This window comes from Limulus polyphemus, unplaced genomic scaffold (genome assembly GCF_000517525.1).
Source record: "Limulus polyphemus unplaced genomic scaffold, Limulus_polyphemus-2.1.2 Scaffold561, whole genome shotgun sequence".
Taxonomy (NCBI): Eukaryota; Metazoa; Arthropoda; class Merostomata; order Xiphosura; family Limulidae; genus Limulus; species Limulus polyphemus.
In genome coordinates this window covers 269,970-283,637 of record NW_013666171.1, presented here as the reverse complement: position 1 = coordinate 283,637, position 13,668 = coordinate 269,970, and the positions used below count along the sequence as shown (strand labels likewise).

The 13,668-nt window shown below is 35.1% G+C and overlaps 1 protein-coding gene across 1 annotated transcript in view; it reads right to left on the bottom strand.

The window, feature by feature from the left end:
- The window catches only part of LOC106459116 (leucine-rich repeat neuronal protein 1-like), a 48,181-nt gene extending 38,895 nt beyond the window's left edge, over positions 1 to 9,286 (bottom strand). The window contains exon 1 of the mRNA XM_013918703.2: positions 9,045 to 9,286. The gene's annotated coding sequence lies outside the window, so the exon portion shown is untranslated. The remainder of the gene's footprint in view (positions 1 to 9,044) is intronic.
- Between the last annotated feature and the right edge of the window lie 4,382 nt (positions 9,287 to 13,668).

Here is a 13,668-nt window from a genome sequence, read left to right as displayed (position 1 = left end):
AGTCTTCTGTTTCTTTTGTTCCTTACGGATTTGTTCAAGTTAACTCTGTTGACTAAGGTGTTCCTGAGTCTTCTGTTTCTTTTGTTCCTTACGGATTTGTTCAAGTTAACTCTGTTGACTAAGGTGTTCCTGAGTCTTCTGTTTCTTTTGTTCCTTACGGATTTGTTCAAGTTAACTCTGTTGACTAAGATCTTCCTGGGTATTTTGTTTCTTTAGTTCCTTACACAGATTTAGAAGCAGAGTAACTCCAGTCTTATGATTTTGGACTGTATTCGGATGTTTACCAATTCAATACTGGCTTGCGTCATGTTGTTATGCCCTTGGGCAAGACACTTCACCCTGTTGTTCCATACTACCCCGTTGTATGAAGTATACCAGCTGACAGTTGGAGGTTAACCCGCGACAAACTGGCATCCGGTCAAAGAAAAATGTGCTACAATTTTTATCCACTTGTACCAATTAACCCGAAGTAATGCACCGGATCCTTTGTGCCCTTTCGGCATGGGAGGGACCTTGATCTTTACATAAGTTTATTTTTTTATAAGAAAGTTTTACAGGAATAATTCATTGTTTTATTAAAAAGAACCTTGAAAAGACTGATTATTTGAAAGTGTTCATGAATACCCGACTATTTAAAATAAACTCTAATGTTGAAATACATTTACAAATCAATATCACGTTTTTCGTCTCTCCATTTCAAGTTAGATAAGGTAATCGAGTTTTATCTTTATTCTATATTGTTAAAGCATCTGAATGTTTTTGTATCCCGAAGATACAGCAGTCGTAAATTGGTTGTGTTTTGGAGCATGCTTCAATAGTTATAGTAAACGATGTTGTAGTCGGTCCTTAATAGCCCATAACCCCTGATCTCTATCTCCAGGAATCTTTTCGGCTATTGAAAAACTTAAATTTTCTTTTGTATAAATGACTTGCAAAATTCCGTTTCAGGTATGACAGAATAAATCTTTAAAGAGAATACGCATAACTAAAAACGACAATATCAACGAAACAGCTAGTAAAGAATAAAACAAAAATCATTAGGGAAAAGTTCGGTAATACTTTCTTATGCTTTGCTCAGTTTAAAGAACATCTAACTGTAACGAAAAGTTAATTTTTTGCTCCTAAGTTTTGTATGAAATAAAACCAGTTAAAGAACTATCCGAGTAAGGTCTTTATTCTTCAAAAAGAAAATTTTATTAACTTAAAACATCAAAATAAGACAAACTTGAAATGTTAAAAAAAATGTACATGTTTCTTATAAAGTTAAATATTTTCAATTTATTAGACAAAATACTAACTTTATTGATAATGAGTACCATTTCTTACTGAAACTTATGGGGTGGATCTTTCTTCCCGTTATTTTCTATTACGACCAATTATGGCCCGTTTTAAAGAAACACTATTTTAGTATCTTAAGTATTGTTTGTTTGTTTGTTATGGATTTCATGTAAAGCTACACGAGGGCTATCTGCGCTAGCCGTCCCTAATTTAGGAGTGTAAGACTAGAGAGAAGGCAGCTAGTCATCACCAGCCACCGCTAACTCTTGGGCTACTCTTTTACCAAGGAATTGACCGTCACATTTTAACGTCCCCACGGCTGAAAGGGCGACTATATTTGTTGGAATGGAGATTCGAACCCGCGACCCTCAGAGTGCGAGTCGAGCGCCCTAACCACCTGGTCGTGGCGGGCATATAAGGATCTAGAGTTTGAATGCTAGTATATTCAATTTTTCATCTCCTTGTTATCTCTGTCATTTCATTTCTTTCATAGTTATACCAGTATTGCAAAGATTCAGGTCCGAAATATGAATTAAAAGTAATGATGAAAAAAGTTTTGTTGTTTGTTTCAGTAGTTTTAAAGCTAAACCGATCAAAACGAAAAAGATTTTTGCCTGAGTATCTCAGGGTTGTATAAATATATTATTTGTCCTATAAATTCTGAAAACATGTAACTAAAAAACAAACATATGTAAGTGCAGCCAACTGTTCAAATATGTATAAGTACGCGGGAATATTTACAGGGTAGCTATAAAGGATTCCACCCGGTTCAGAAGGTTTTGTCTCAGACACGACAGTGCCGAGAGATTGAGTTGAAATTCGCAGGAATTGACCGATATCACATGTGCGATAGAAACACACAAAAATCATTTCCATCAGATGGCACTGGGCGAGATCTCGAGCTTATGTAAAAGCACTAACATCATTTTCATTTCATGTAGTTATCTAGGTAAGATAGTCCGCAGGATAAAGCAGCCATAATGAAGCCGTTAGTTTTCTGACAAACATCAGTCGCTTGGATTCATTTGTTACTTTCTCTTCACAGAGTTGAAATACGTAAACGTTATTATGTTAAAGTCATCAATTTGTGTCTTGAAATCATTTTATTATTCAGAAATTTATAATAAAAGTTACTACGTTAGTTTCTTGTGGCTGAAGTTAATTCCATATAGGAACATCATATGAAGTAAGAGTAAAATACAGGATGGAAATAAAGGTTTGTACCCAGTTCATAAGGACGTTCCTCAGACATAATAGTGCGGATCCAGTTGATATTCACAGTGTATATCCATTGTGACAAAATAACGTTAAAACTCGTCACCAGATGGTGCAACACTGTTTTTACAACATTGTTTTGTTTTAGTCGATAATAAAAACAAATATTCAAGTACAGATCACATTTAATTTGGCTTCTATGGATCTTTTCAGGTCGATCGGTATGAGGGTTAATTTTATTAATGTTTCATAGTATAGAATGTTACATTTATTTTGTTTAAATGTAGAAACACTTACAGAAGTGTACTGTCTTCTGGACCTTGTAAGTCGAAAAACAAAATTCACAAAAAAGTGTGATAAAAGTAACGGCTGTTAACCATTTCTTATTAGCATAATTAGCAAACCTGAACTGTGTAGCAGGTAAGGTGTGTCCTAATCATTATTGTGATGGACCGTGAATTAGACGGTTCTTGTCATGATGCCACAAATTCGAGCTACGCACTATGGGGCCTTGTGTGAGTTATAAGACCGACAATCAAATTCGATTAATCGATTAGTGTCGCTCAAAAGTTGGCTCTTGGTCCCTCTAGTTTGTCAACTCAAAATTAGAGATGGCTAATACAGATACCCCTTGAGTAGCTTTACGCAAACACTCGAAAACAACCAACCGTCCGGGTATAGCAACAATAAACTAAAATCATCGTCTTCTCTCACTAAACACTTTTTTCACGACTTTGGTATTTCCAAATCGAGTTCCCTCGCTAACCTTTCTTATTACAAGAGCTTTCAAATAGTTTACTATTCTTCTATAAGAGAATAAAGCGCTCGAGTTTTGGGTCTCGTTGGAAAACCATTACAGGTTTTGTATGTGATACTGTGTGTAACTGCTTAATCAGAATTCCCTATTACTATATATCATTTCTGCATCAAATAAGAACACTTTACATGTCATATCTCTTTAGTATTTGAATATTACACAACAACTACATGTGTTCGAAGATGAATGAAATTCTATCATATAAACATTATTATGTGTGTTTTCAGTGCTACTTTTATAAGTGTTCCATTGCGCATATGGTCTGTTACAGTGGATATTAACCGTATCCCTTAAAGGATATTTTCTTCAAGTTTCTTAAGCGTTTTCTGCTTCTCTCTGATTTACTTGATCGATCAGTATTCTCCGGTTCTATATCTTTTCTTCTAGTCTGTTTTATGTCTATACCTTTCTTACCTAGCCTCTTGGCTATGTATATATACATCTATGTCTCTAGTTCTTCTACTTACAATCCGTCAAAGTGTTTGTTTCTTCACCGCTCAATCCGATTATCTCCTATTACAGTTTCTAGCCGGTTTCTAATCTCTGCGCTTCTATAATACTTCATATATGGTTTTAACATTTGGTATAACTGTTGCAGTATTTTATTATTTGTTTTATCTGATGCTTATTTTTTATTCATCTTGCCATATGAGAATCTGAACCAAAGAACTATGACTAATCCATTTCATTATCTAAGTATACAAATAAAATACTGACCTACTTCAGTACGTGCTTATCTTGGTCAGATCTTCACTACAAAATTTTCTCAAGTATGAAAACTGATAAATCTGTTTCTTTGTTTCATTACCTTGACCAAGAAATTAATATTAATTCACCTCACCAGCAAATCATTTTAGATGTAAAAACTGATAAATCTGTTTCTTTGTTTCGTTACCTTAACCAATAAAATGATTTGCTGGTGAGGTGAATTAATATTAATTTCTTGGTTAAGGTAACGAAACAAAGAAACAGATTTATCAGTTTTTACATCTAAAATGATTTGCTGGTGAGGTGAATTAATATTAATTTAGATCTAAAAACTGAATACTAGTTTTCGTTGTGTCACTCTCTGTATCAGGAAATTGAGATAAGCCAATTGACTACCAAATTATCTTAAGTATGAAACTGACTACTATACTCAGCTGTCACACCGAGTCAGGAAATTAAAACTAATCCACCCCATTACCAGATAATCTCAAATAAAACTGACTAATCTGCTTTGTTACCTCACTAACTGGATCAGGAAACGAGGACTAATCCACCTCACTAACAGGTCATCTCAAGTCCGATATTTTTTAATCTACTTAGTTACTGCACTATCTGGATCACAAAATAAAGCTACCTCACTTCACTATCGTATCATATTGATTTATAAATTAGAGCTGACCTACCTCAATATCTATATGATTAACAAAAAACAATTAAGATTAGTCCATCTCGCTGTCTATCTGATTAAATAAACATAATCTTAATCAACAGCTATTTGTTCTTTATTTCTTTGTTACTAAGCACAAATCTACACAATGGGCTATCAGTGCTCTGTACCCCGCGAGAATCGAAGCCTGATTTTTAGTGGTATAGTCCTTCATATCTACCGCTGAACCACCGGCTGAATGAGGCTGTTGTTTTTTATATCTATCAGTATTAGATTTTTATGAGCTTAATCAACCGCTACTTGCGTTTTTTGTGTGTGTGTGTTCTATTTGATTTTTGCTAGCTGTTTCATAATACGAGTAGCTTGAAATTTTACATGCTTCACAGTTTTGTTCGTTATTTGATTAGAGCTATCTGGCCTAAATGTGGCTTAATGATTAGCTTATTGGACTTGGAAACAGAGGGTCTCAGATTTCACACTTGGCGCTATCGACGGACTTTTAGTTGTGGGTGCATTATAATAATGGCAGTCAATCCTACAATTCGTTAAGAGTAGTTATTTCAGGTAGCGGGTGATGCCGACTGCTTCCTTTCCATCTGTGTGGTTCACAGTTTAAAATTATGGATGGTTATGCCTGAATACTTGGGATCTCTTACCTGGTGGTTCTCTTAGCCCGCTGTGTGCATAAAGCGTATTTCAGGCGAAAAAAAAACAAAGACTGTTTCAAGGGATCACAGGGCTAGTCATGGATTTTACACACCTTCAATCCACCAGTATGCTCTGCAAATTTTGATATCTGATATTTTCAAAATTTTTGCTTATAGTTTTAATCGGTCATCACATTTTAACGAATAAATCTTGTTTGGAACACAACCATCATTTAACAAACCTATACTACATTGCAGCAATAAACATTTCTTAAATTAGTCATACCTTCTATTCCACATCTGGATATGGCTTAAAGGATTTCTTGAAGGCAGTTAAAAAGCACTTCTCGAATAGTTATGGCTCTACCTTCAATTAAAACCACTTAACTTTTATCCCTGTTTTTTTATGCCGTTTGAAATCATGCCCACCTATACTTGCGTATGTATTTCTCTGCAAGTTTTATTCTCATGCCCGAATGTTCAGATCCCAATAAGACTCCACAGAAGTATTGCAGAATCGCTGTAGTGGGATTCAGGGGACCCCGGTAATGATAAAATCGCTTATTTCTAGAGTACATAGAGATGCAGTTTACATGGCCCTTATTACTTTATTCATGAATAATGTGACAAGAAGAAAAATATAGAATGTAGCATTTGGGATAGAAATTAATATAGATAATTAAAAACAAACATATCTTTTCATTAAAAATTTGTAAGTTAGGCTAAGTATGTTTTTGTAAAATTTCCGTTACTTGACTGACTGCGTGGCATGAAAAAAGTGGAGACATTAAGGCGGAGGTCAAAATGCTTTTGTTTATTAGATTTCGTACAAATCTACTCTTTTAAGACCGAATAGTGGGATCTGACAGTGACTCTTATAACGCATCCACGACCCCAATCCACGAAACGCGATTTCTCTTTGGCGATAACGGGACCTTAACTAAAAAAAAAAAAAAACAACCTCCTAACCACCAGGCGGCGTTTGGGCCCCCTCAAAATCCACCCTTTTCTTTTCAAGACGCCTCACGTAAACTTGGCCCGCAACAACATTGTTCAACCATACATTCATTTCTACTAACGTTTATCACTAGCAATTCACCCTTTCCATATTCGTATGTCCAGGGTATCCCTACTTTTACGGTTTTGTTTGTCTACCATCCATAGACATATTAAGTACTAATTTTTAAAGCAACGTAGCTGGAGACTAACTTTAAAATCTTGTTACTCGGTTGTTCTATTTAGGCTTTATGAGACGTAGCCATTGCTTTATTATAAGATGTAATACTAATTCATCTTCATATAAGTCTTAACTGACCGATATTTTAAACACCGGGGTTTCAATACCAGTGGTTGGTACTGGAAAGGTAGCCCATTATGTAGCTTTGTGCTTAACAATAAACGAAAATCGAGATGTTTATAAATTATCTAATAGCGTTTTGAGAATATCAACGTTGGTGATATAAAACGTTTCTTTATGACATAGAATAACAATTCTTGTGAAACTTTATTAACGAATAAATTAACTTTACAAATAAACATCAGTTTTAAATTAAACTGAATAATTCACTGTACTAAGATAATTTTACAACCTGCTGGTGTGTTTCAGAAAAATTACATATTATTAGTTCTACTTAAATCTATATTGTTAGTTATTGGTCAGTATTTGAAATAAAATCGGTTATAAAAGGCAACGTTTTTTAAAACATACAGCATAAACATTAATAAGGCTTAACGATGTATATTGTAAACTCGAATAGTTGAAGTACATATTAAAGTTACACAGTAAATGAAAATCTCTTTAAAACAGACAGATATACAAAACCTGATAACCGAAACACTTTGGAAAGATGGAACTTCCTTCATTAGGGGCAAATTTGGAGACAAAAGTTGGCGAAGGAAAACAACAATGTAAGTACTTGTATTTGTAAGTTGTATGTATGATAAAGCTATCACGCTATCTGCCGCCTCCCAGCTTTTGAATTACTCACCAGAGGGAAGGCAGCCAGTCAAGAGCAAACCACCACCAACCATACACGCTAAGGAATTGATTGTCACTCCTATAACGGCTTATAACTTAAAGTGCGATGAATATTTTATGATATCTCGTGGCTTCGAACACGGTTTACCCTGTCCGAAATCTAGAGCTCCACCACAGGGCCAACAAGTGCCCTTTTTTTTTGGATACAATCACAGTACTTATATTTTCCAAGCCAAATAATAACTAAACCATTGAGTCTCGTGAAATAGGTAAATAATTTTCAACAGCCAAGCTACTTCGAATGAATTCTCGACAGTCGAAGGCTCTCATGTGCCAACATTTGTACGTTTGTTAGTGAATTTATCTAAGGTGTATATTTTTCACCACACCAGTTATGTTTTTACTGCTTAGATAATTCAACTGTTTTTATTTGAAAACGAAATGAAAAATACGTGTTCAGTTAACTAATTTCATACTCACGCACTTTTCATAGGATAAATCATAATGAATAGTAGAAACAGATCTTAATAATTCGCATTTTTACAAGCTCTTGGTTGTGTGGGTCCTATTTTTTACCGATAGCCACCCAGTGGCACAGCGGTATGTCTGCGGACTTACAACGCTAGAAACCGGGTTTCGATACCCGTGGTGGGCAGAGCACAGATAGCCCTTGTGTAGCTTTGTGCATAATTAAAATCAAACAAACAATTTTCTAGAGTAGGTTACATTTTTTTCGTTTCTACTCTAAAGTTTGAGTTATATTTTATTTCGTTGTCATATAGAAAGATTGTCACAAACTTGATCTAACAGAGCTGTAATAACCAAAAGGAAAGCGATTAGTATATCAAAACAAATCAGTACTTCTTCTGTTACTCTGATGCATCTCAACTTGCGCTATTGAACTAAGAATGCAAAGAACATACATTTGTGACATTTCCAATTTTATATCATATGTATTTCCTCGCCTTGGATTCGTACTCGAGAACACGAGGCGAGTGCTCTAACAATTGAGATAAGGGGCTAGCCTGCTAGCACTTGCTAGTAAGACACTTTTTAACAGCTGAAACAACTACGCTCTTTCCTCTCACAAACAAGGCCCATCCTTGAGCATAATTTCATGTTTGTTGGACGGCCACTAGTTTGTATCTTTTATCAATATAACTATATTGATACGATGCCCGATAATGTCTTTTTCACAGTATTATACATATATATATATATATATTCTTCACCTCGGATTCGAACCCGATACCTGGAAGTACTACATACTTGAAAATAATTAAATTTATCCATAGATACTCCTGGCCAGTTGAGCAAGAGTTTCAAAGATTAAATTCGTATGATAAAGATCCACTTTATATCCCAAGACTAAACCACCATTCATTATTTAAATATAATTGTAAGCATGACAACGATTTCATAAAATGCCTTTGTGCTTTTACTGGACGATTTAAATATATATAACGAAATATATATGCATTTTTCCCACTGAGTAATATTTAATATTTTCTGGCTTTAAAAAAAAAACGTACTTCGATTGAAAGATGGGCGTTTACAGATGACCAAAGATGAAACTAAACTAAAGTTCAAACATCATTCCAAAGCAAAGAAATGTTATTAATTTACATCCTCACTTGAAATAATTAGTGATGAAATTATTCACGGATTACTAAATTAAATGGTATGTTCATAAAAACTACGTTTAAGTCTCGATTGTAGCAAGCTGCTACTTACTTCTTGTAGTGCACGTGTAGATTCAGTTGAGCGTTTGGTTGACCAGCCACCCGCCGTCAGTCACGGATCTAATGATCGACCAGACACAGAAGACAACTCGTTCACGATGTCTTCTAGAAACCTACTGCCATACTGCTCTTATTTATCTTCCTCCCATTCCTCTGCAACGAATTCCTAGAGGTATGAAATATTGTCCTTCTCTGTCTCTGCAGATCTAGCCAGTCTTGGATGCTTCTAACTATCGTTCTGGGCAACTCCAGCCGTCGTCTCACAAACATAAACGATCCACAACAGTCGTACAGGACATGCGCAGTACACTCTCTAAAACTCTCATTGATTGCCATCTCGATGCACATCTAGCTGATTCGACTTCCAACTTCTTTTGTTGATGTCTGCAGTGCACATATAACCGCCTTATGCAGAACGGAGTTTTTCTCTGTATAAACTAAATATCATAACCTGACATATCTAATTTCATGTATGCTTACTTTACAGTAGATTGTTTTTCACGTATATGAATCCACAACGTAAAGTAGCATAACTCTGTGATAACTCTTTTATAATACTCGACTGCGTATGCACACTATAACCAAACTGTGTCATAACACAATCCAGTCAACATAAAACAACATTATTAAATAGTTTTCCTTGTTATTTCAAGTTAATATGTTTACAATACTTCGTATTAATAAATTTACATTATTTATTGTTATGTGTTTATTTTGTGTTTTTATAGCCCACGGTCACCTTCATTGTTTTCTTTTTCCGCGCACTTGACATTGCAATCTAAATTGGGTTGCTCTGCTTTTTCGTTCTCCGCTGTTGTTGTTTGGGTTTCCTGTTCACCTAATTGAATAACTCTTCATTTATTTTTATTTTCTACTCGAAATGTTTAAAACGAATTTTATTACAGAAGCTCGAATTACTTGCACGCACTGCCTTTGACTGTATTCTAACGCTCTTGTTTCACAGCCTGTAACGACCCATTAGATGTACGATATTCTTATCTAATATTATATCATTCCTTATAACATTATGCGTGTGTATCACTTCATTCAAAAATTATATATATATATATATATATTATCAAATACTTTAAATCGCTTCCTACATCACGCATGCTAATCTTACTGCTTGGTGTTTATTCATTTTTTCAGAATAAATACTTTAACGTATATTACCGAGTATTTTTTCTTCACTGCCTTGTATTGTGAGTTTAGAAATATTGTAAGAGTTATATAGTACTATGTCACTGACTTTTATGGTACTTTGTACTGAGCACCATTCTCAAGAGTTTCCTTTACTGTTGTTTTCTGTTTATTTCCCAACTTTTTAGGGCCTTCCTTACAACATCTTCTTTGATTTTTAATGAATTACTAGCATAACTCACAACTTTAAATATCCCGTAAACATTTTCAATAATATTACCTTATCAGAACTAGCCTACCGTTTTATAATATTATATGTTTCTCACGTACCCATTTTTTTTGGGTTATAAAACTGAAATTCTATCTTAAGAGTCCTGCTAAATTATGACGTAGAGAATATAATAATTTTATTTTATAAAATTAGTCATACTAGGCAATGCCAAGAGTTTTTACCCTCTATGGGTGAGCTCTATGGAAATAATGTTTATTTCACAATAGAGTGAAAATACATGTAAAAGAAAACACTTTATTGGTGGATACTAGAAACGGTTTGTGATTGATGCTTGACATAACCACCGAGAATGTGAGTGGTTGCTGCATAGAAAGTAATGACCAATGAGTCAAGAAGCTGAAGTCTACCGAGTTGAATAAGATGGGATAAAAATTAACGTTGTAAAAGGATGATGTATAATTTTCTGTAAACGTAGATAACCTAGGCAGCAGGTGAGAATAACAGGCACGTGAAAAGCACCTGTAGATTTGGCTTTTGTGGATAATAGTCACACAAGACATTTTCCTAGGTCTTAAAAGTCAAGGAAGGCACTGGTTAGGGCGTTTGACTCGCAATCTGAGGGCCGCGGGTTCGAATCCCCGTTCCACCAAACATGCTCACCCTTTCAGCCGTGGTGGCGTTATAACGTGATGGTCAATTCCACTATCCGTTGGTAAAAGAGTAGCCCCAAGAGTTTGCGGTTGGTGGTGATGACCAGCTGCCTTCCCTCTAGTCTTTCACTGCTAAATTAGGGACGGCTAGCGCAGATAGCCCTCATGTAGCTTTTCGCCAAATTCAAAACAATCAAGGAAGACAATAACATCAGCGTAGTGCCTAACACAAAGCGTAACGAATACCAGCACAGACAACATTTCCAGCTTCAAGTTCAAAAATATTGACCAAAGATGTTCCTAGAAACTTGATTCTTTATTAAGGGTAAAGAACATACCCTGAAACTGTAGAATGATCTTTATTCATCTGTTTCTAGCATTTTTTAAGCTTATGCTTATATTCAATGATTTGTCTTTTCACTGAATTTAGATTATTAGCCATATGGTGAAAGATCATTGAAATAGTTCTGTACTTTAGCTGTTGCATAAAGTGGGCTAAGAGAAGAGCTTCTTATGACAATGTCGTCCATATACTGGAGAATCTAAAATTAACCATCCACGTAAAATGCCTGTTATTAGAATAAATGACGTACAGCAGGAGAGTGATCACAGAAGCCTCAGCTGCAGGACAGGATAAGTCGGAAACTGCTCATTGAACTTGAATGTTAATGGAACCGTTATCAAAGAAATTAGCATTCACCTGACTAGAATACAGAGTAGATCACGAGGTTGTAATTCATATTTTAGTCCAGCATGCCTAAAAAAGTGGTTACGGTTGCAGAATTTAGATTAAAATCTGTAATGATGCATATTAACTAGGTGATCAGCAGTCTGACGGTTCTTTCTTCACTAACTCTGGACATTATTTAGAGTACTATTGTTTTCTAGATATGTACAGGCAGATGTTGAGTTTAAATACGTTCAAGGAGTTTGTTGAAAAAGCAAATAACGATATTGTCTAGAGTATCAGTACAACAACGGATTTCTTCAGTCTAGTGTAGAATCCTAACTCCAAGAACGAAGGAAAAATTAAAGTTTTGTATTTGTTGCAAAGTTACTAAGGCTATCCGCCACCGTCTATAACGTTGGAATACTGACCAGAGGGAAAGCAGCCAGTCATAAGCACCCTACTCCTACGCTAAGGGATTGACTATCACATTTATAACGCACCTACAACTTAAAATGCGGGGAATATTTTGTGGTATCGCACGGATTTTAACCCTGTTAATCAGCTCTAAAATCCAGAGCTCAACCACAGAATCTACCCGAGCTTCACCCCAAACAAAAATAACAAAAAAAAGAATAACATGTTTAAATACTATATACTTAGGTTATTCTCCCCAAGGATTTTGACATTGACATCAAAATATAGTTTGTTCACTTTTAATATTATGGCAAAAGTTATAAAAAGGTATGTTATAGGAACCAATAGTAACTGAGAGTATGTATGGAGTACAGAATTCAGGAATAAAGGTAACAAAGTTGTGGTAATAAAAACAGCTTCAAGATAAGATTTGAAAGAAAAAACTTTTTCCTATAAGTAACTGTTAAATTAATGTTTGTTTTTGATATTCACACAAAGGTACACTAAGACTACCTGCACGAGTCGTCTCTAATTTTGAACTGATGTAGTGTAAAGAAGATAGCTAGTCAACAGCACCTATCGCCAACTCTAGGGCTAATCCAATGGAATAATGGCATTTCAGTGTCATTCTTATATGCACACAGAGCCACAATTGCAAAGTGCAAATTTGAAGTAACGGTACGCGAACCATTTCCTTTCAGGTTTACAATCCAGTGTGTTCATCACTGGGCAACAAACAGTCCAAATTATTGTTGTAAAACAAGGAGGAATGGGCATCGAGAACAAAAACCGATGGCAGTCTTTAGAACAACAACCAGGAGGGGTTTAGAAATAAAGTTGCTTCTCTTTACTCTACTTGTGAAAATGAAGTGATTATACATTTGAGATTTATCATAAGGGGTGAGAGGAAATAAAACCTTCCCTTGAAATTGTGTTTACCAATCTCTTGAATGGCCAAAATAGAAAGAGTGAACAATTAAAAAAGTACAGTGCAGAGAGCGATGTTTTGTCGAGGTGGTGGATGTTGTGGTAACTGTAGAAAGCTCTGCTGAGAGAGAGGGTTACAGTGTAAGAAAAGAAAAATACAGGACGGAAGCACATGAGTGGATAGAGGAAACATTAAAGATTTTATGACGTGATCTTTGGAGGTATATTGAGTAAAGCGAAAAGCGATGCAACTGTGTAAAGAAGAACTTGGACATGAACACGTTACTAGGAGACCGTAGTTCATAAGTATTGGCAATTTTATGAATAAGTATGCTGGATACAGCATTTCACTGATTGAGCCTCCTATTATACGTAAATAACAAATACTTTTACTAATCTTGGAATTGATTTTATTAATTCGATGACGAGGAACTCACTTTGAGACTAATAATGCTTGGAGATGGCTTGAATGGGTAATGAAGAAATTTTAATATAAGCTAAACATAACAGCAAATGTACATCGTTTCGACAAGGTTTTGTCATCAAAAAGTACAAGTAGTTTACACTGACACAGATATATATA